General features: G+C 37.0%; 1 protein-coding gene across 6 annotated transcripts in view; it reads right to left on the reverse strand.

Moving 5' to 3' along the window:
* LOC129246076 (ITG-like peptide) overlaps positions 1–21,978 on the reverse strand; it is a 62,502-nt gene extending 40,524 nt beyond the window's left edge. For 2 of the 6 annotated variants that reach the window (XM_054884609.1, XM_054884603.1), the window contains exons 1-2: positions 21,873–21,978; positions 19,172–19,337 (exon numbers count right to left, since the gene is read on the reverse strand). The gene's annotated coding sequence lies outside the window, so the exon portion shown is untranslated. Of the gene's footprint in view, positions 1–19,171; positions 19,338–21,806 lie in introns of all 6 variants that reach the window. The other 4 variants (XM_054884604.1, XM_054884605.1, XM_054884607.1 and 1 more) reach the window with 4 other exon arrangements.
* Between the last annotated feature and the right edge of the window lie 936 nt (positions 21,979–22,914).

Consider the following 22,914-nt stretch of genomic DNA (forward strand, 5'->3'; position numbering starts at 1 on the left):
TAAGTTTGTAGTTTTAGACAAGAGCCGGGACTTGAACAAGTTAAGGTGGGCATAATACGTTTTGTTGGCGGCGTTGATGCGATCCCTGACTGCAGAAGTTGAATCACCGCTACATGCGAACATACATAACTCCCAAGTACTAAAAATGTTGCACTGTTTCAAAAGTATAGGGTAAGGTTAGGTTAGGTATACCTGGCTGGCTGAAAGTCACCACATAGCCCTATTGGTTCTTAGTCGTATCAGATAGAGCTTGACCCTTACGTTTCCTTGTAGTAGGCTTCCGGTAATAAGCCTGCGTCTTTTGCGAATCTAAGTAAGCTCTGAAGCTCTGAAGCTCCGAGAGACATTCTAACCTCTCATATTATAGAGCTCCTTAATATTTCATTCGTGTTCTAGCTAATGCAGGGCAAGAATATAGAAGGTGTTCTAGAGTTTCACTCTCTTTCAGTTCATTGCAAAATCTACAGCTATCATTGTTTGCAATTCCCATTTTGTATGCGTATGCCGCTAACAAATTGTGGCCTGTCAGTATACCTATGATAGTTCTGCTTTCCTTTCTAGACAGGTGCTTCCCCACCCTCCCTACAGCCCAGACCTGTCCCCTCCGGACTTCTTCTTGTTCCCACGCCTGAAAAGAAAGCTGAAGGGAGGCGTTTCGACTCCATCGAGGCGATCCAAAAAACTGTGACAGCCGAATTGAACGCGATTCCAGCGGATGAGTTTAAAAAATGTTTCCTGCAGTGAAATGACCGCTACCAGCGGTGTATTGACGTTAAAGGGTCCTATTTTGAAGAATATTAGTTGTATAAGCCAAAATGTTTAATAACACTGCTTAAAAAAATAAGGCTCATTACTTTTCATTCACACCCTGTATATGCGGCTAGTCTCTCTATGGCTTGCCTGGTCCTAAGCACGTTTTTATATGAAGCTTCATGTGAGTTTATCGCTCTTGTTGCCGCTTGGCTGTCAACGTTTATTTTTATGTTGGCGTTGCTCGATGTTCCTGCTAGTGCTATTTCTGCAGCCTTACCTACCGCAAAGAATTCTGCTTGATAAATACTGCAATGGTCAGTGAGCTTAATTGGACGCCTGATGGTCCGCTCTGCGCAATAAATCCCTGCATCTACTCCGTCCATCCTTTTCGAGCTGTCAGTAAATATATTAAAAGTATTGGGGCGGGGTTTCATACATCTTTTCCAACCCTGTTCTTCTATTGTCATTCAGAATCTCTTCACGTCATTGTATTTCGGAGTCATATTGTCCGTAAATTCACCCGTTGCGTTAAGTCTTGCGACATTCTGCTGTAATGTCAATCGGTTGTAGGTGAGTATTCTTTCAAGTGCTGCCGCAGGAGTAGTTTTAATTGCCCCTGTAGTGCAGAATGCACCAAGATGTTGAATACTTTCCATAGGTGTTTTGTGTGCCGTTTTTCTTAATGCAGTCTACACACTAGAGTATGGTGCTCTACTACAGCTGGCTTTACTACAGTAGCACCAATACATTATTGAACGCGATATATCCCATGTAACTCCCAGTATTCTTTACATGGCCTTTTTCTTCCTCTGACATTTTTCTTCCTCTCCAAAAGTATAAGCTCCCACGACTTGAGCAAATATTTGGTTTTGCTCTCGTTTTCAAACAGCCGTTCGCAATTTTCGTTAATTCTTAAAAAGGTTTCTTTTAAATCGTTCGTATTCCTCGAGAGAATGGCGATGTCATCTACGTAAGCGCATATTAGTAAAAACTTAATCTACTACAATATCCAGCACGTAATTGAGCCAAAATTACGCCGCTCTCTACAGGCAGTTGTAGCTCTTCGTCTGCAATAGGTGGTGGTTGGTTTTCGATTACGAGAATTGGGGGGTTGGCAGTTTAGGAAGAGGGTAAAAGTCCCCAGATGGATGTTCGGTGTTTTAGTTGTAGTTGTGTTTTGTCCCTGACCTCGTCAGTGTAGTAATAGAGTTCTCTATTCTTCTACTTTGCTGTGGTGGCAGACCATTTTTGACTGAATTTATATGCAATTTAGGTTGATATGTGCGAGATGTATGTAGGAAGGTAGGTGAAATGGTTGAAGTGCCAGTCTGACACTCCTCAAGTACCACTGAAGCGCCGTTTTGATTTATTTTACATTATTATATTATATATTACATATTATACATTACGAGACCTGCAACAGGCAGATATCTACAGCCAGCCGGAGCTGTTGATATAATGGAGGAGTTTGATTGGATTTAGGTTGGCGCACTGCCCCAAGCTGTCAAAGAAAAGAGTACTCAGTGACCTTAATCGTTTAGCTGCCAAGCCCGGACTTTTGCAGAGAAAGTGCTGAACAGTCTTCTTCTCTGAAAGGTCACAGATTCTGCAATGGGGGTTAAATGGTAACCCTAGCGTTTCCGCGTGTGTTCCGATCGTCCAGTGACCGGTAAACACAGCTACAAGTAGGGATATTGAATGTCGAGGAGTCCAAAGAACTTTCTGAGTCCTTCGTATATATTAGTACTGGGGCCAAAGGGTTTTCGAAATAGCATATGAAGAAATGGAGCTCAATATTTTCTGCGCTTTCCTGAGAAATAATTTGTACAGTTCCCCTTTAACAACTGTCAGAGGAATGCCAATGACCGGGTAGCAGGTCTCTGATACCAATTCAGTCCCCTTCCTGGCAAGCTCATCAGCAATTCCCTCTATGTTCCTATGTCCTGTAACTAAGATCACGGAAATATTACCTGCAAACCCAAGAGATTTGATCTCCTCCTTACAGGAGTTTACTATTTTCGTTCTGCACCATGGCGTCGTCAGGGTTTTAATCGCGGCTTGACTATCGAAGAAAATGTTAATATCTCCCTCGCTCTCTCGTTCCCTAAGCATTTTGCATGCCTGCAGGATCGCACAGACTTCTGCTTGAAAAACGCTAGCAGTATTCGGCAGTTTAAAGGAGATAGATAAATTGGCTGATTTAGAGAAAACCTCTGCTCCGACTCCCGATTCCATCTTGGAACCGTCAGTGAAGACGCACGTACCAGCAGTGTTGCAGATTTTCACCTCGATCCAATCCTGCCTATTTGGAAAGATTGCCCTAACATGACCCTAAAATTCTAGTTTGCGGATAGAGAGAAGGTGTATGTACAAAAATACCAAAAATTTATTTTAAAAACCAGTTGCCGCTTGCTGAGTTACTTTTGTCTGCTTCCACAATTTTTCATCACACATTTCTTTTTAAGTATTGCAATCAACCATTTTCGAGTTTGAAACTTTTCTCATTTTTCCGAACACTTATCAACACTTTCTGTTCATATAGTAGTCATGGCCTTTGACCGGTCATGTTGCTTTTGTTGTAATACATACACGTTTGTTATATGTACCTGCTTTTCGTTGCTTGCCGATAACTCTGACACGCATTTAATATCATCGTAAAATGTCATTAGGCTACTATGGTGTCGAATCGTGAGCGGCATACTTGAATAGATGCCACACACTCAGGCATTGGAAGCTCAGATTCCCCACAGTAAATATGTGTTGAAGCACGCTTCTAAAGTAAGTATAAAGTAGCCTAATTTGCCATTGGTATTGGACTGGTGAAAAACTGAAGTGGAGTATTGTATTGCGCTGGCAGCGTCACAGTGCACGTACTCAATTGACTAGTGCTGTGCTGACCAGAGAGGAAGTCACTTTTACTGTAGTAATTCTGCTGACCAAAACATACACGCATGTGTGTGTAATTGAGCACAAATCTGCTTCACTTCACAAAATTGGGCGCCAATATCATTTCGCTGATTGGTTGAAATAAAAATAGATACCCAACACACACACACACAAACACATACACACCCATATGCGCGAATTTAGTGTGGCATAATAACACATAACGAGTAGGCACTTTTCTGAGTGGACCTTTGACACCTTTTCGTGGTGATATGCCGAGTGTGGGCGAGTGGCAAAGTAAAGTTGATTGTTGGTTGAAACAGAATTGCTTACTTTATTCCACGGGGTCATTTCGAAGGTTACCTTAAGAAATTATGTTGTTCGGTACTTTGTCTGCAGCTTTTGATACAGATTAAATTAGTGAAAACTTATATTGTGGCATCGTAAATATTTTTCAGAGCTGAAGTTTAACGTTGCAGCTCACTTTACTCGCAGGTTAGGTTAGGTTGGTATGGTTGCTAATTCCACACTTGGACGAAGAAAAACGGATTCGACCTTTGTGATACCATTATGAAGGAGGTGAGGTGAGAGAGGAAGACCAATGGGATGCGGGGAGAGGGCGGGAAGAGGTGGTGCTGGGATGGATAGGAGAGTGGGATAGAGTGTTTGGACTACGAACGATGACTGTGCTGCGTTTGCATCAACCGCTTTGTGCTACTGATGAAATTCATCAGATTTCTAATGTCAACGTCTGCTATATCAGCAGGCGCAGCAAAGAAGTAAGAGCCAAGATGCCTGGATCTTAGCCCCGCCAGAGCAGGGTAGCTAAGGAGTAGGTGCTGAGATGATTCCACCTCATCCTCCATACATCCAGCGCAAAAAGCACACGATGTGATTCCAAGTCTCACAGCATGCATTCCGCGCCCATAGTGACCTGTGAGAAAACCCACGAGATTCGAAAGCTGATATTTTGTCAACCTCAGAAGCTCGCCCGAGCGCCCCCGGTCCACACGTGGTCAGAAAGATTTTGCGACCTTGCAAGTTTGTGTACTTGCCCAACGCTCGCTGAGTTGGCGAGATGCTCATCTTTTCACGAGCAGACCACAATCGGATTCCAAATTTTGGACAAAACATTAAAAGTGACAAAGAAAAATATGTATAACTCGAAAAGTTATTAATAAAAAATTATAATGAAGAATTATTAATGAAAAATAACACAACAGATTTCTTTGTTTTTAAAATAAAAAGAATTTCCGCAAATTTTGAACATAACAATATAACTGGAAAAGTTATTAATCAAAAATAATATTGAAGGGCTATTAATGAAAAATAAGAAAAAACGTTTTTGTTTTTCAAAAATGGCAAAAAAGAATTTTTTTCCAAAACCTTATAATAAAATAGTAATATAATAAAATTATTTTTCAAAAATTTTGAACAAAAAATTAGACATAAAAAATAAAAATATATCTCAAAAAGTTGTTAATGAAAAATAAGAATAAATCGTTTTTGTTTTTCAAACAAAATTATTTTCCAACTAATATATTTTGAACAAAAAATTAGACATAAAAAATAAAAATACATCTTAAATAATTATTATTGAAAAATAATATAGAAAAGCTATTAATGAAAAATAAGAGAAAATAAAAAATAATAATGCATTTTCGTTTTTCAAAAAAAGTTTTTTTTTAATTTTTGAACAAAAAATTAGAGATAAAAAATAAAAATATAACTCGAAAAGTTATTAATGAAAAATAATAATGAAAAGCTAAGAATGTAAAATAAGAGAAAAGCCAAAATAATAATGAATTTTTGTTAAAAAAAAAATATATTTAAAAATTTTGAACAAAAAATTAGAATTAAAAAATAAAAATATAACTCGAATAGTCTTAATCAAAAATAATAATGAAAAGTGTTTAATGAAAGATAAGAGAAAATAAAAAATAATAATGAATTTTCGTTTTTCAAAAAAAATTTTTTTTTTCACATATTTTTAACAAAGAATTAGAAATTAAAAATTAAAATATAACTCGAAAATTTATTAATCAAAAATAATTATGAAAAGCTATTAGTGAAAAAAAGAAAATAAAAAATAGTATGAATTTTTGTTTTTCAAAAAAAAAAATTTTTTTTTTCAAATTTTGAGCAAAAACTTAGACAGGAAAAATGAAAATATATCTCCAAAAGTTATTAATGAAAAATAATATGGAAAAGCTTTTAATTGAAAATAAGCAAAATCGTTTTTGTTTTTCAAAACAAATTATTTTCTGAAATTTTTAATAAAAAATCAAACATAAAATTTTTGTTTTCCAAAAAAAAAAATTTTTTTGCAAAAATTTTGAACAAAAAATTAGAAATAAAATTTGAAAATATAACTCGAAAAGTTATTCATCAAAAATAATAATGAGAAGCTATTAATGAAAAATAAGAAAAAACCTTTTTGCTTTTCAAAAATGGCAAAAAAATGTTTTTTTTCCAAAACATTAATGTTTTCTAAAATTAGATTTTTGTTTTTTAAATATAATATGAAAAAATTTATAAAAATTAAAGAAAACGATATACTTCCATTTAATAACCTAAAATTTTAACATTGGAGAAAAGTAAACTTACGAATAAACTAATTATCAGAAATATTTACGAGAATGTCCAAAATACGTGAATTAATTGTCATGGAATGATTTAACGGTCTTTATAGTATCCTGGTTTAAGTAATTACCCCCTTTTTTAGACCGTAAAAAATTTAGGTAGAATCATCCTTTCCGTCTAATCAACTCCTTGTTCGCTAATGTAGTGGCAGTTAAATCTATTGCACTATTCGATTTTCAGTACATTCCGTGTTCCTCTCGCACTGATTTGCATCCACTCACTAGCCCAGAGGTAATCAGACGTGATTCAAACACTTCATTGCATATTTACTTCCCGCTCTTGGGCTTCAATTCAATTTGCAATGTGTTGCACTTTGGGTGCTTAGTTGTGCGCGTTAATTGCTACTTGACATTTTCGTTCGCTAGTGCCACCCACTAATCACCGTCCTTTTCACTGCACTTTCATGGCACTTTTTTCCTCAAACTTGTCTTTGAATAGCCTTAAGTGGGTGAATCGAATTAGAACTGAATTTTGTGCATTTTGAAATTCTTGATCAATGTTTACTTAGCTGATATTACGTTTCCATCACTTGTGATGTGCGTTTGACGGTTTAAAAAAAGCTGTACCAACTCGAGTGGTTTTGAGCGTACCAAATCAGTGGTAGATCAGCCGATTTAAAGCTTTAAAGGTATTGTATATTAAACTATAACATATTTGCAAGTTTCTGCTAATATTGTAATTTTTGGTTTTATTTTTTCTTCTTTTTCTTCTCTTAGTCTTTTATAATAGGTTTGCACCTGGTTTTTCAACTTGATTTTTTACGTTGAACTCGTTCTTCTTCGTTAGAGCGATTTAAATCTGGCCACACACTGCCTATACGGCAGCATTCCTCAAAATTAAAAATGAAATGTTTTATTTTATTACAATAATAACATAGATTTTTTTAAGCTTTTAAAAATTTGTCATAATTACCAGCTGCCAATCGGGGGCGATATAAAACTGGGGCTAGTTGATGATTAAGTATAAGAAATTTTTTATAATGAATACAAGTGGATGCAATAATTTGTGAAGAATAATAAACATCAGATTCATATGATAAGGCAAAACTATAATCTTTTAAGATTCTGAGTAGTCTGTGCAGCTAAACTACACTTCTTGGCTCGTTTACTATAGCAGCAATCTCACACGGATCGGCGGTGCGTATGAGCAACTTTAAGCAACGCATGAAACTCAATACAGCCTGAGTGGTCTTTGTGATCTGCGATTAAGTTTTTGAGAGTTTTACGCCATGCATAAAATATAAACCGGATTTATACTGTTAAGTGTTTCAGCGATCGGTTTATCTTTGGAATTCTAGAGCTGATGCCAAAAGTGAAACAAAGTCCTAAATGGACGAGATGAAGTTCCTTTATTGTAATTAACCCAATTCGTTCTTCAATCTATTTTATATAAAAATCTGTTTATTTAAAAGAAATCAAGACTTGAAGATAACTGTGGAACATCTAGCCCCCCGATTGTAGTAGTTTTCTATGCTAATTCTCTAACTATTTCGTCATCAATTACAATATTTACTACATTCTCCCGATTGAGCCATTCTTTTGACCGAATGCCGCAAATTTTGCTATTTAGGAAAATGCACGCAAAATATTTTACTAATTATATATCAACGTGCATTAATTCTTTCCAATGAGATACCTGTTATTATTATCAATTACAGCTAATTGGTCAGAGTGATTGCAATAAATTTGATAATCAATTAGCGAGCCTAATTAGATGAGAATCTTACTACACGTAAAGTAGCAAAGTATGTACGCGCACCCTGTGAGGAAAATTTGAATTAGAGAATGAAATGAGAACCTGAAAAATAATATGCTATGCTTTATCAGAAAAAAGTTTAACTATTTATTTTTTATAGTGCCACGGGTGATCGCACATAAATTAAAAAAAAAAATAATAATAAAAAAAATAAAATAATTAAATAAAGTTAATAAAAAAGAAAACTAATTTTTTTCTTTGACATAATGTTTTGGTCATTTGTGAAGAGAAATTAGAAGAGATTAAAAGTATACTCTTTCCTATGCAAATTAATACTCGTAGTAATTTTCAAAGCATGGGTGGGGCGGGTATATAATAAATAAATAAAAAAATAGTGAAAATATAGCTCACTAATTTTTTTTTTCCATAGCAAAAATTTTGTGGGCTTACTTGTAAATAAACTTCTAATACAAAACTGGCCTAATTTCTTCGTAAGTGAACTAGTTTGGATGCGACTAGATTTTAACTAGTTGCAACCGAGCTAGTACTAAATTACTTTCTCAGAGAATATAATAATTTCATAGTTTTTAAGGATATTGTAAGGAATTAAGTTCGTATGCGACTAGATTTTAACTAGTTGCAACCAAACTAGTACTAAAATACGTTCTCAGAGAATATGATATTTTTTCAAGGTTTTTAAAGATATTGCAAGAAATTTAGTTCGGATGCGACTAGATTTTAACTAGTTGCAACAGAACTAGTACTAAACTACTTTCTCAGAGAATATAATAATTTCATAGTTTTGTTTTTAATATTGCAAGAAAATAAGTTTGGAGGCGACTAGACTTTAACTAGTTGCAACCGAACTAGTACTAAATTACTCTCTCAGAGGTTATGGTAATTTCATAGTTTTTAAAGATGTAACAAGAAAATTAAGAAAAAAAATGTGTTTTGTATAAAATCGACAAAATTGCTTATGGACTATTTCTATTAAATTACTCAGCAATTTACTATACCTCCCTAAGTGAAAGCAAATATATATTTTCCTCATAATGAGATACTGTTAATAAATATCGTCATGTATTTTTTACACAGCACAAAAGAGGATTCGCCGCCGTAGCCAATGGTTGGTGCGTCAATTCGGAAGTGCGTAGGTTCGAATCTCCGTGTACGAAATATCAGAAGTTTTTTTTTAATGCGGTCGCCCCTCGGCAGGCAGTGGCAAATCGCCGAGCGTATATCTGCCATGAAAAAGCTTCTCAATAAAAATAGCTGTCGTCCGGAGTTAGCTCAAAATTAAAGGTTATATGGGTGGATTGCATCCAGCTAAATCGTTGGTACCAATCGGTGGTATAGTTTTTCAAAAATTTCCAAAACCGTATATCAGAAAAAATTACGTATTATTAGAAATAAAAGTATGTAACAGAGAATGACGCACATTTTTAATAAAGATTCAGACTACATTTTTTCATAAAGTTTTGACGTACTGAGTTCGGATCTGAACTCAGAATGGCATCAATACTTTAGGGTTTCGAGATACAAAGAGATAACGAAAATGTGGAAAAACTATTGATGTGGCAGTATTTGCCATTAGTTATATAACAAGAAGAAATATATAACCCAACGTAACTTCAATATTGAATATCACAGAGCCAAGAAAAGCCAATGACTTTGTGTGAAAATGAACTTAAATGGAAAGGAGTTGTGCTCTTCTGTTCCTGGTTCTGAAGGCATTCAAACATTGTCGGTCGTGTAATTTTTGCTCTTTAGAATTAGTCAAAATCGCACGCGATACACATTTTTGAAAATCCACAAACTTTAAATGCAACTACAAAAGATTGCGTATACGCAGTGCGGGGCGCAGAGTCTTAGCACACGGACAGAACTTGAAATCGTTGATCACTTTGGACTGCAGCTTATTTTAAACAGTAAATCATCCCCTTTAATTTCTCCAATATGGCTGAAAGAAATAAAAAATGAAAAAATAAAAAAAAGAAATTAAAAAAAATAATCAAAAAAAAACGAACGCGATGTGTAGTTTCTGACTCTTGAATCGCATTAAGTATAACAAATTTATGTGAGAATTTTTGTCACCATTTTAGGGTAGGAGCTGGCTAGACAGGGGCCTTGGAGACAGTTTCATCGCAAAACGAACGAAGCGGATTGGATTTCCCTTGAGAGCCTGTTGTCTATTCCTGGAAAGATGGGCTTCGCGTCAACTCAGCAAGCGCTGGGCGAGTGCGCAAACGTGCAAAGTCGCGAAATCCTGCTGGCCATGGGTAGGCTAACAAAGTCGCAGCTCTCGAATTTGGTAAATATCCTTACCGGACATTGTCCGTCACGTGTCCATGGGTTAGACTTGGGATTGCTTCAAGTCCTTACTGCAAAAACTGTCTAGGCGCCGCCTTATACGCATAGGAAAAAAATCATTTTCTGGTTTGCGTTATTGGCTTATTTTATAAATCTTTCAAAATCAAATGTCTCCTGCGCGTTTAAGATGTATGTAATTAGGATTGTTAATCGATTATAAAATAGTGAGTTTGTGAAACTAAATTTTCGAATTGTTGAGAAAGGCAGCAAACACGCTTTTTGTACGATTATAATAAGAGATGTAGTGGATGAGAACTGCTTAGAAAAAAATAATGCACATGAGCTGTAAGCGCCGCCAAGTTCCCCAGCAAGGCGAAATCCGAAGCCGAATTAGTGTTTTTTCCTGCAGGGTATCTTCTCGATGTATATTTGCTGTTGATGCCTTGGCAATTTTGCCGCTTCCCGTTTATTATACCAAATGTACTGTGCTAACGATTATTTATGGGAATTTTGATAGAAATAAAATACGTGCGGCACCACGCATTGGCGCTGTTAATTAGCGCTTGAAAATATGCAATGGAAAGCAAAATACAAAAAATACATGCACGCACACACATGCATATATGCACATACATACACATACATATTTGTAATATTAGTTAATGCCATGCAGTGAGGATCAAACTGCTTCGCAAGCATTCTAGTTCCAGAGTGATTACTTTTGTACTAGTTACAAAATAACTGCTAACAAAAGAAATACACCCAACGACTAAATAATAGCACATCACACAACATTTTTTGATCAAATTTGAGTTTTTAAATGTTCAATAGTTTTGTATGAAAATATGCAGTAAAAAAACAATGTCGTGCATTCGTTATATGTAGAAAATTATAAAAAAATATAAATATTCAATATTCAACGAGATTTTTCAGCAACTTCAAACTTACAAAGGGTGATCAAATTGGAGGTACCTTTTCCAATAGCGTTTTTTTGACAGCTCCCGCGTGAATACTGTCAAACTAAACACATAATTTTTTCAGTATTCATTGCCATTTCATCAAGGAAAGACTTACGCCTCAATAATGTTTACAAATCGCTCTGTGAAAAGTGTTCATCGCGCGCTCAGGCCAACTTTTCGTGTACATAACTGCCCTACTGAACTCACTGTTCGGTAAACCATCGGAAAAATTGAGTATAATTTTGCATTATTAAATCATACTCGTCCGATTAGACCACCAGTTAGACCGAGGTGAAGAGAATATTGCGGCTGTAAATGAAAGTTTTGCCGAAAACCGGGAATAATCGATGCGGCACCGATCTCAACAACTTGGCCCATCTTATGGCATTACTTGGGTGATTTTGTGCAAAGATCTTAGGTTGGAGGTATATAAAATACAGCTAGTCCAAGATTTGAAGCCGGCTGATTTTCTAAAGCGTCATAATTGTACTTGTTGGGCTCTTGAAAACTTCGCCGAAAATCCGCTTTTTGGGACCCGAATTTTGTTCAGCGCTGGGGCCCATTTTTGGCTTAATAGCTACGACAATAAGCAAAATTGCCATATGTGGGTTGAAGAGCAACCCTAAGCCATTCAAGAACAGTCATTACATTTATTGAAAGAAACCGTACCGTTTGGTGTGGGCTATCGGCTGGAGTAATCATCGGCCCATATTTCTTCAAAGATGAGGCTGGCGCCAATGTAACACTGAATGGCGAACGCTATCGCGCCATGATAAACGACTTTTTGATGCCGCATGCCGGAAATAGAACAACATTTAGTTCCAACAATGCGGCGAATGGCGTTACTTGCCATACAGCTCTTGAAATAATGGATTTACTGCGTCGTCGTTTCCGTGAGCAATTTTTTTCTCCTCTCGTACAAGTGGATTGGTCACCAAGATCGTGTGATGTCATACCTTTGGATTTCTATTTATTAGGATGTGTAAAGTCTAAAAGATTTGTGGATAAAGTAGCTTCGATTGAGGTATTGGAAGACAACATTACTAAAGTTATTCACGAGATACCGGCCGAAGTCCTCTAGCGAGTCACTGAAAATTGGTGTTTACGGATGGCCGAATTGTGGCGCAGTTGCGGTCAACATTTGAAAGAGATTATCTTTACAAAATAAATGCCATGACTCGTTCTACAAAAAAAAAAAAAAAATAAAGATTGCAGAATGAATTTGAATTTTCGCTATTTTATTTCAATTAAAATCAGATGCCTCTAAATTGATCCCCCTTTACTTTATTATACAAAATTTAAGAAGCTATAAAACTGCATAAAAAAAATATAAAAATTTTAATTAAAACGCGAAGAATTGGGTTGCAATTTATGTGATTTTTCTAGTTTTGTTATGAAATTTGAAACCAGAATTTATATGGTTTTTGTTAAACAATGAGCTATTCGAGTACTTTAAATCAAAAATAATGATTATTAAAAAAAGTACAGGGTTGCCCATATTCGACGAACACATGCGTTTTTTTTTAAATCAAAGAAAAACATTTTTTTTTTATGTTGACGATAATAATCATTTTATTTGGTTCAAGTAGATTTGTTGACATCACTTTTATCTCTCAAATGGCCGCCTTGAGCCTGTACGGCGTATTGTGCCCGTTTTGCAGCATTTTCCATAGTTTTAGCTAACATTTCGGCTGGAGTAGCGGCTATTTTAATACGGATGTTGTTCTTGAGCCTTTCTATGGTCTTTGGCTTATTAATATAAACCTTTGATTTTAAATATCCCCACAAGAAGAAGTCAGGTGGCGTTAAATCGGGCGAACGCAGTGGCCAGTCAAAATCGCCATTCTTCGACATCAAACGACAAGGAAACAATTTCTTCAAAAAATCGATTGTGGTGCAAGCTGTGTGTGGTGGAGCGCCGTTTGGTTGAAACCAGAACTGCCTCAAACGCTTTCGACGAATAATTGGCATCACAAAAGTGGTTATCATATCGCGATAACGCTCCTGATTGACGGTAACAGCTTGAGCATCTTCATTTTCGAAGAAAAACGGCCCAATAATCGTTTTCGCACTAACGCCGCACCAAAGAGTGACTTTTTCGTCGTAGAGAGGTACCTCTTGAATTTCGTGAGGATTTTCAATGGCGTAATTGGCAATTGACAATTTTGCTTGTTTACCGTCCCATTCAATAAGAAATGAGCCTCATCGGACAAGATGATTTTGTTCTTCTTCTTCTTCTTTTGACTTCTTTTGTCGAATGTAAATTTCACCAATTTGGGAGCGCTCGGGCGGCGTGTACTGTTCAATGGTAAAAATCTGCTTGGACTGACGCTTCCAACGCGGTATGTCATTAAGCGATCTGACATCTCTGTCAAAAGATACAGGGTTGCCAGATGGGTCCGTCGAATATGGGCAACCCTGTAGAAAGATTTTCAAAAAGTTGATGAGTTACTATTTTTGCGTGTATTCTTTTATTACTTTTTATTACTATAAATAAGAATACCTCAAATGCCAAGAATGCATGCGATGCGAATTAGGCCAATATAAATGTTCATGGAGTCAGTTATCTCCTTTTTTGTCCATTATGAACTAGTTCCTTAACTGGTGCATCACGGATGCATTTGCTGACTAGTTCGTTAACTGATGCTATGTCGATGCAGAGGCGGACAATTGACTTTTCATGGAACTACTTCTGCTGCAAAGCAAACTGGTTGTAATATAGTTGGGTAAAAATATGTCTGCCTCAAGGATTATTACTTGTGTACAATATGCATGTGTGTGTATGTGTAGCTATGCTATCATCCTTGTAATATGAATTTCTTGGTCGTAAAACTTTTTACATTTATGTAACCCATTATTATCAGAGCTGCAGGTTACTATGTGTCTGTTCGCAACATTGCCGTTGTTTTTGTTATCAGATACATGTTTACTTGCCTAACTGTCAGCTAATTTGGCTTCATTACGCGCTTGAAATGCAAAACTTTGAGCGAAAAACCTTCAACTTGAACGAAACAAACAAAAAATTATTTACGATAAACAGACTTTTGTAGATAATAAAATTCTAATTAAAATAAAATGTTTTAAAGCAGTGAGGGCAATTTAATACGAAAACCTAGTTACGGGAAAGTATTTAAAAATAGAAAAATATCAAAGCTTATATGAAAACGTAGACAATCAGGCTACCAAGACAGGAAAAATAAAACTTTGAGCTGATAAAATTTTTAAGAACACTGCCGCAATGAATTTGACAGTAAAATAAACCCGTCGAAGAGAAACGCCGCACCGCTTGTGATTATTATATTATTTTTGACATTTATTTTTGTAAATTTAATTTTCATCAATCTATACTAATATTATAAAGAGGAAAACTTTGTTTGTTTGTTTGTTTGTAACGAATAGGCTCAAAAACTACTGGACCGATTTTAAAAATTCTTTCACCATTCGAAAACTACATTATCCACGAGTAACATGGATTACATTTTATTTTGGAAAAAAATAGGGTTCCGTAAGATATTTGGATTTTTCGGACACAAACTGAAAAAAATCTTATATATAAAATAAAGTCAACTTTTTGTGTGTGTTCGCTAACCGGCCGTGTCTGCACCGAATTAAACCAAACTTACACACATTGTTAAGAAGGTATTGAAGATGGTTTCCGTATAGTTTGGATACCTATTGGTGGATAGGGCTCGAGATATAGGTCAAAACGTGGACCCGGGTAACCTTCGGATGTGTATGTACAATATGGGTATCAAATTGAAGCTGTTGGTGAATGCTTTAGTACGGAGTATTTTTCATGCCACTCCGTGACTGGGGTCTCGAGATATAGGTCAAAACGTGGACCCGGGTAACCTTTGGTTGTGTATGTACAATATGGGTATCAAATGAAAGCTGTTGATAAGTGTTTTAATACGGGGTAATCTTCATACCTATTGATGACTAGGGTCTCGAAATATATGCCAAAACGTGGACCCGCCGTGTCTTTGAACCGAATTAAACCAAACTTACACACATTGTTAAGTAGGTATTGAAGATGGTTTCCGTATAGTTTGGATACCTATTGGTAGACAGGGTCTCGAGATATAGGTCAAAACGTGGACCCGGGTAACCTTCGGATGTGTATGTACAATATGGGTATCAAATGGAAGCTGTTGGTGAATGCTTTAGTTCAGAGTATTTCCATCCGCTCCGTGACTAGGGTCTCGAGATAGAGACCAAAACGTGGACCCTCGAATGCGTTTGTACAATATGGATATCAAATGAAAGTTGTTGATAAATGCTTTAATACGGGGTAATTTTCATACCTATTGATGACTAGGGTCTCGAAATATATGCCAAAACGTGGACCCGCCGTGTCTTTGAACCGAATTAAACCAAACTTACACACATTGTTAAGTAGGTATTGAAGATGATTTCCGTATAGTTTGAATACCTATTGGTAGATAGGGTCTCGAGATATAGGTCAAAACGTGAACCCGGGTAACCTTCGGACGTGTATGTACAATATGGGTATCAAATGGAAGCTGTTGGTGAATGCTTTAGTCCAGAGTATTTTTCATGCCGCCCCGTGACTAGGGTCTCGAGATAGAGACCAAAACGTGGAGCCTAGAATGTGTTTGTACAATATGGATATCAAATTGAAGCTGTTGGTGAATGCTTTAGTACAGAGTATTTTTCATGCCGCTCCGTGGCTGGGGTCTCGAGATATAGGTCAAAACGTGGACCCGGGTAACCTTTGGTTGTGTATGTACAATATGGGTATCAAATGAAAGCTGTTGATAAGTGCTTTAATACGGGGTAATTTTCATACCTATTGATGACTAGGGTCTCGAAATATATGCCAAAACGTGGACCCGCCGTGTCTTTGCACCGAATTAAACCAAACTTATGCACATTGTTAAGTAAGTATTGAAAATGGGTTTCGTAAAGTTTGGTTGTAATTCGGAGCAGTGGCAACGAGTACAGCGTTCTTTTGAGCCAGCCATAATGTCGCTTACTTTTTTAACGCTTGGGGCGGAACTGAACTGTCAAATTGACAGTGTGAGTTACAATGTGTCAATATTTCTTTCTGATTTGGATGCCATAAGGAAAAAACGTAAGTGCAACATGTAAAAATTGTTTGTGAATTTTTTTGGAGTGGATTTTGGAACAGTGAATAATTTCTTACGAAATTTGAGAATTTAATGTGAAATCCGAATGAAATTATGTGTTCGTGGAAAACACAATTTTTTTTCGTTTTTTTTTTTTGAAAAATATAAATGGATAATGGTTAAAAAAGCTCCAATGCTTAATAAAACATATAAATTGAAACGAAAAATTCATGGATGATCAGGAAAAAAGACGATTGTTTATTCATATGCGTTGATTTGAAATTTAAAAACAATCTTTTTTCCTGAGATTCAATTTATATTTTATATTTACTCAAAAACAAATAGAAAAACAAAAAATATTGTTTATGCCAAAGCGCTTGAATAAAGAATAAAGAAATAAATAATATGAAAACCATATATTTTCTGTTCTAAACCATATCTATTCTATTTTAGTGTGCCCAGCGAAGTGGGCCGGGTTTGCTAGTTTACAATATAAACAGTGTTCATATTTTAACGCAACCCATACGCACCACTGCTCCAGACTTTCTACAAAATTCAGAAAAATTGATAAAACTTTCAGCAAAATGTTCAACTTTTTGGTCAGAATTTTTAGAAAACTTTTGAGTAGGCCTATGCAATTTTAGTACGATAAAGTGAAGGTGACTGTACAAATAAGTGAAGGAACGGAAGTGCTTTAAAAATCGCGTTGATAATGTTTTTTGCTATTGATGGTATGGAGGATGGTTCCATATGTAGAAGTCCGCGCAAATGGTGAAAGTTACTGAACGCCATTCACTTGGGAGCGGTCAGGTTGATTCTTCTGCATATGGTCCAAGCAGCTCACAACTTCCGGGATTAATCCAAGTATCCTCTGGGTAGCTTCCGAACACCCGTTCGGGAGTGAGCTAAAGTGAGAAGGTGAAGCATCCCGGTATAGCTGGTTACGCGCTGGGTTTGGAGCCAGCCACTAAAAAATCTCCCCTAATGAAAACACAAACAAAGCCAGAGAGGAGAACTTCCTATACTGATGACGACCCCTGCAAACGAACTAAGTATAACGATTTGAGGGCATGCATGTGGAATGTCCCGTCCCTTAATGGGGAAGGAGCCTCTGCACGGCTGGTTGATGCCCTCGTGAGAGTAAAGACTGACCTCACTGCTATTCAAGAGATGCGTTGGACGGGGCAAGGCAAGAAAAACATAGGACCTTGCGACGTCTACTACAGCTGCTATGTAAAGGAGCGCAAATTCGGTGTCGGGTTTGTTGTGGGAGAGAGATTTCGTTGCCAAGTACTGCCGTTCACTCCGGTGGACAAGCGTCTCGCAATAATCCGCATCCAAGCCCGATTTTTTAACATCTCGCTCATTTGCGTCCAGCTCCGGTGGAAGGAGAGGACGATGTGACCAAAGATTCCTTCTATGAGCGCTTGGAACGTTTCTATGAGTCGTGCTTAACGACTTCAATGCCAGGGTAGGCAAGGAGGGAATTTTTGGTCCCACAGTTGGGAAATTTAGCCTGCACAACTAAACATCCGGTAACGGAGAGAGGCTGGTCGACTTCGTCGGGACCCGAAACATGGTAGTCTGCAGCACCAGATTCCAGCATAAGAAGATACACCAAGCTACGTGGCTGTCTCCTGATCGAAAAACGCGAAACCAGATCGATCATGTTGTGATGGATGGAAGACACGCTTCTACTGTTTTAGGTGAACGTATGATCCGAGGACCCCACATCGACTCGGATCATTACCTTATTGCAGCCAATTACGCACACGCTTCTGTGCAGCAGAAAACGTACATCTACCTACGCAAAGAATGTTCGACATCGAAAAACTGCAATTCCAACAGACAGACAGAAGATTCGCACTCGACTCTCATTCTTGCTCTCAGAGAGTACTGCCCATCAAACCGACGTACACAAGCAAAGGATCAACATTTCTCGTTCTCCATGTACTGCCGCCGAAGAAGAAATCGGGTTCCGGCGAGCCCGAAAAAAGAGTTGGTACGACGAGGAATGTCACGAAAGCCGGATCGCCGACGGACTACCGGCTGAGCTATTCAAACATGGCGGCGAGGAGATAGTAAGGTGAATGCACCAGCTTCTATGCAAATTTGGTCGGAACAAAAGTAACACTCTACAAGACTCTTATTATGCCCGTCCTAATGTATGGCGCAGAAGCGTGGACGATGACAATATCCGATGAAGCGTCGCTTGGAGTGTTTGAGAGAAAGATTCTGGGGGAAATTTCTGTGGAAAAAAAACTACTATGATATTTGCGACACTTTATATCTTCACTTTATTATATTAAAATTGCATGGCTTGCATATCAAAGTTTGGTTTTTAAATCTGATTAAAAAGTTCAAAGTTTGGCACTCTGATTCATATGCCTTTTGTAAAAAAATGAATTTTATTTGTATTCAAAATTAGTAAAAATTAAATTCAAGAATGAAATTTTAACATTTATAACCACCGCGTTTTTTCCGTCCGAATGCATGAATTTGTAACAAATTATTTTATCTCATTCAATAGCTGCTGGACATACTACAGCCAACTTATCAGTTGAATTTTAACTTGCCACATTCCTTATAAGTACTTTGGGCCTTTTCTCGCTTAAGCGACAGACAGAGTTGGAGGGTTAAAATATTCCACAAAAATGCTCCCCGTTGTTTTTTACACAGAACTGCTGAAAAAATCGTATATCTAAAATGTAAAAGGCACATAGTTTTCTATGGCGATTTACTATAGGTATTTCCAAGAAGTGAAAAAATAAAAGTTAATTCAATGTAAATGAACGCAATTATAATTTTATTACATTAAATGTATGTAGAACCCACCTGTGTATGTTGTAGATATGTTGTTCAGATATTCCGGCTTCTCTGCTGACTTATTGTTTCCAGCGAAATTTTCAACTTTTATTCAGTTATTTTTAATGTAATGTCACATTTACTTCACATTTTTCGACAGTACATTTGCCAACTGCAAAATGCAGATGAAAATTCACTTTGCGGAATGCAAAACAGATAAGGTTATTTTTGGCTACAAATGGCTTCAAAATTCATACGCAAAGCAAAGGAAAAGGCAAAGGCTTGATCTCAGTTTATGGCGGGTTATGGCGAAATGGGGTGTGCTAGGATGGCAATGATTACGCTGCTAGACAACAAAAAAGTTGTGAAAATAATATAAACACATGCACACACACACAAAAGTTCTATATATTGCAGATTATAAACATATTTCCACATACTTTACTGGTAGTTTCAGCCTCGAGGCTTCGACGATAAGAAAAATATCTGCACGTCTGGCAGTTTCAATTTTTATTTACAAAATAAAATCTTTTTGAATAAAAAATACTACTAAGAATGTTAAAAATGACTTGCAAAATATTTAAAAACATTCTAAAAAATTTTCAGTTAAAAATTTGAAGTGTGCCAGCTTCATGCTTTACTCGAAGTAAGAGCCGCAAAAGTCGGACATAAGCTCTCGGTTTTATATACAATAAAGAAATTGTGATAAGAGTTTATAGTTTTTTTGTGACTTATTTACATTCGTAAATATAAAAATTTTGCGGCTTTCCGGCATTTGCTTGGGACCAATAATAGTAGGACCAATAATAGTCAGCAGTTCAAACTTACTGGCTCAAATTCGTTAGTTATATTAGCTACACTAAGGGAAATATTTTATTCCAAAATTGACGCTATGAACTTTGAATTTTTAGGTGAGTTAACGCCGCTTTTCTCTGGACTTCGTACCGACCTCTCTATACGCAAACTGGCTTTTGAGAATCGTGCGAGGGCAATCTTTCCAAGTTGGCAGAATTGGAATGAGGGAAAAATCTGCACGATGCTGGTGCCCTTGCCTTCACTGACGGTTCTAAGATGGAATTGGAAGTCGCAGCAGGGGATTTCTCTAGAGCGGCCAACTTATCTATCTCCATAAAACTGCCAAATACTGCTAGTTTTTTTCAGGCAGAAGCCTTAGCGATGCTGCTGGCATTAAGAATGTTAAAGGAACGTGGGAGCGAGGGTGATATTAATATTTTTTCCGATAGTCAAATCGCGATCAAGGCTATAACGACTCCATGGTGCAGATCGAAATTAGTCATCTCCTGTAAGGAGGAGATAAAACCTCTTGGGTGTGCAGGAAACATTTATTTGATCTGGGTGCCAGGACATGTGAACATACACGACGAGCTTGCCAAGAAGGGGACTGAATTAACCTCAGCAACCTCCTCAGTGAAACCCCAATGCGGTGCATTTTAAAAAATGTTTTAAATTTGTTTCCATATAAAGTGCAATTGACACAAAAAATATTGCCGACAGACCATTCACGTCGCTTAGAATACGGCCAAATAGTCGCTGGAATGGTTGTCACTGAACCCGATTTTTGGAAGCAAATTTCAAAGACTGACGAGGCACATTTTAACCCTTCTGACAGCGTGAATAAACAAAATTTTCCGCATTTGGGGAACTGAGAATCCACACGAGATCCAAGAAACGCCATTGCATGACCGGAAAGTAACTGTTTGGGCTGGCATTTGCGCTAAAACCATCATTGAGCCATACTTTTACCGAGAAAACAAAACGGTCGATGTTGGCTCATTATGTCTGTCCGCAAATGCGTGAGAAAGGTTTAAACGGTTACTGGTTTCAACAAGACGGTGCGCCACACAGTGAATGCAACAATTGAGTTTCTACAACGAAAATTCCCGGGACGTCTAGTGTCAAAACGAGGCGATATCGACTGGCCCCCCAGATCATCTGACTTACCCCCCGGACTTCTTTTTGTGGGGTTATCTGAAAAGTAAGGTTTACGCCAACAGTCCGCAGACTATTCACCAGCTTAAGGTAAACATTCGTGCCGCAGTCGACGCTATAAAACCCGAAATGCTTGACAAGGTGATAACGAAGGCAGTTTGTGATTGCTAATAAAGGTGGTCACTTGACTGATATTGTATTCTAGAAATAGTTTTAATAAATTGTAAATAACCAAACCAAATAAAAATACCTGACTTATACAAATTAGTTTTTTTTTTTTTCAAAGTTATTCATTGCTTTCATACCGACATAAAAGATGGCGCACCCTGTATTTTATAAATGACTTATTTTTTTTTTAACTCAAACACCAAGGCATATCTCAATTTAAACCAGTTAAGGCCTACTAAATAAATTACCTATAGCTCCAAAACCATTTGTAGTAGAAAAAACTATCTTTTCTGAGTCAATTTCACTAGCAAACGGGCGAATCTATAAAAAGTAACAGGTTTCATCTCTCCTTACAACAAACGCACCATAAAATTTTCAAAAGTTGATACTAAATCGTAAACCACGAACAGATACTGAAACTTTTTCTTATACAAATACATTACTTTGTTTCTTTATTGCAGGCACACGCACACACACAAATACATACTTTAATTGCCAATTGTCATAAACAGAAAGAAGTTAAATATACACACACACACACACATACACGCACACACGCGTAAACACACCAACAACAGCTTGCTTAAGGGCCTTAAACACTATTTCCTTTTACACTTCGCTTTTGTTTATCTCTTTTGCCTGTTTTCCCGTAAACGTAGTAACACGAACTAAACACGTACGCGTACGCTAAGCAACTGAATGTTTGGAGCGTCACTCGACGTTAGCCAACACCTGTCGACTGTCGTCATATGCTAACGCCATCGTTGTCTTTCCACGAACAGAAGGCCAAAAGTTCCTGTCGACCGGTGAAAATATACCAGACCTGAATGAAAAAGCTCACGCACACAAAAGTTAGTCCATACCTCGACAGTAAAAGCTTTGTGGCGCGTTGCGCTTCAAGAAGGGTTAGAAAAACGTTCTTTGCATACTTTGAGGCACTCGACAGGTGGGGGGGCGCATTGGTGAGTTGTATGAATTAAATTTGAAAAGCTCGTCGCCTCAATGCATTCACCTACACAAATTCATGCTTTTGTCTATTACGTTTTGTGTATACACATGTCAAGTACGCATACGATGTGAGTGCGTTGAATGTAGCCGCACGTATGTATATATGTGTGTATGTATGTATTATAGGTTTCCCTATATTTATGTGCATATGCATTATTAACCCGAAGTTGCCCACCTGAGATGAATATCGCTTAAGTGCTTGCTTTTGGGAATTTCGATACCGTTTGAATGTAATGGATATTAAATATGCGAGTTTTTGTAGGAAATGTATATAAATTATGTGTACAGGGTGGTTCATGTGACAGTGACTTGTTTTCTTTTTAATTATAAATTACAAGGTGAGGTCCAAAATAAACAAGACTGACGTCATAAAAGTGTTTTTGGCGCCAACTTTCTAATGAGTTTGTGCGTTGGAAGTTACTTGTGCGTTGTAAGTTACTGGAACTTACATCCCGACTTACAGTGAAAGCTTGGTGACATTCGGAAGCGGAGTTATTGCGTCTAAAGTGTGAGCATGTTTGTGTCATCGGCACAAAAATGAGTTTCGAACAAAAAGTTACTATCAAATTTAGTTTTAAAATCGGTAAAACCTTTACCGAAACATTTGAATTGATGAAACAAGTTATGGCGATGATTCTCTATCTCGT

This window comes from Anastrepha obliqua, chromosome 4 (assembly GCF_027943255.1).
Source record: "Anastrepha obliqua isolate idAnaObli1 chromosome 4, idAnaObli1_1.0, whole genome shotgun sequence".
NCBI classification, from domain to species: domain Eukaryota; kingdom Metazoa; phylum Arthropoda; class Insecta; order Diptera; family Tephritidae; genus Anastrepha; species Anastrepha obliqua.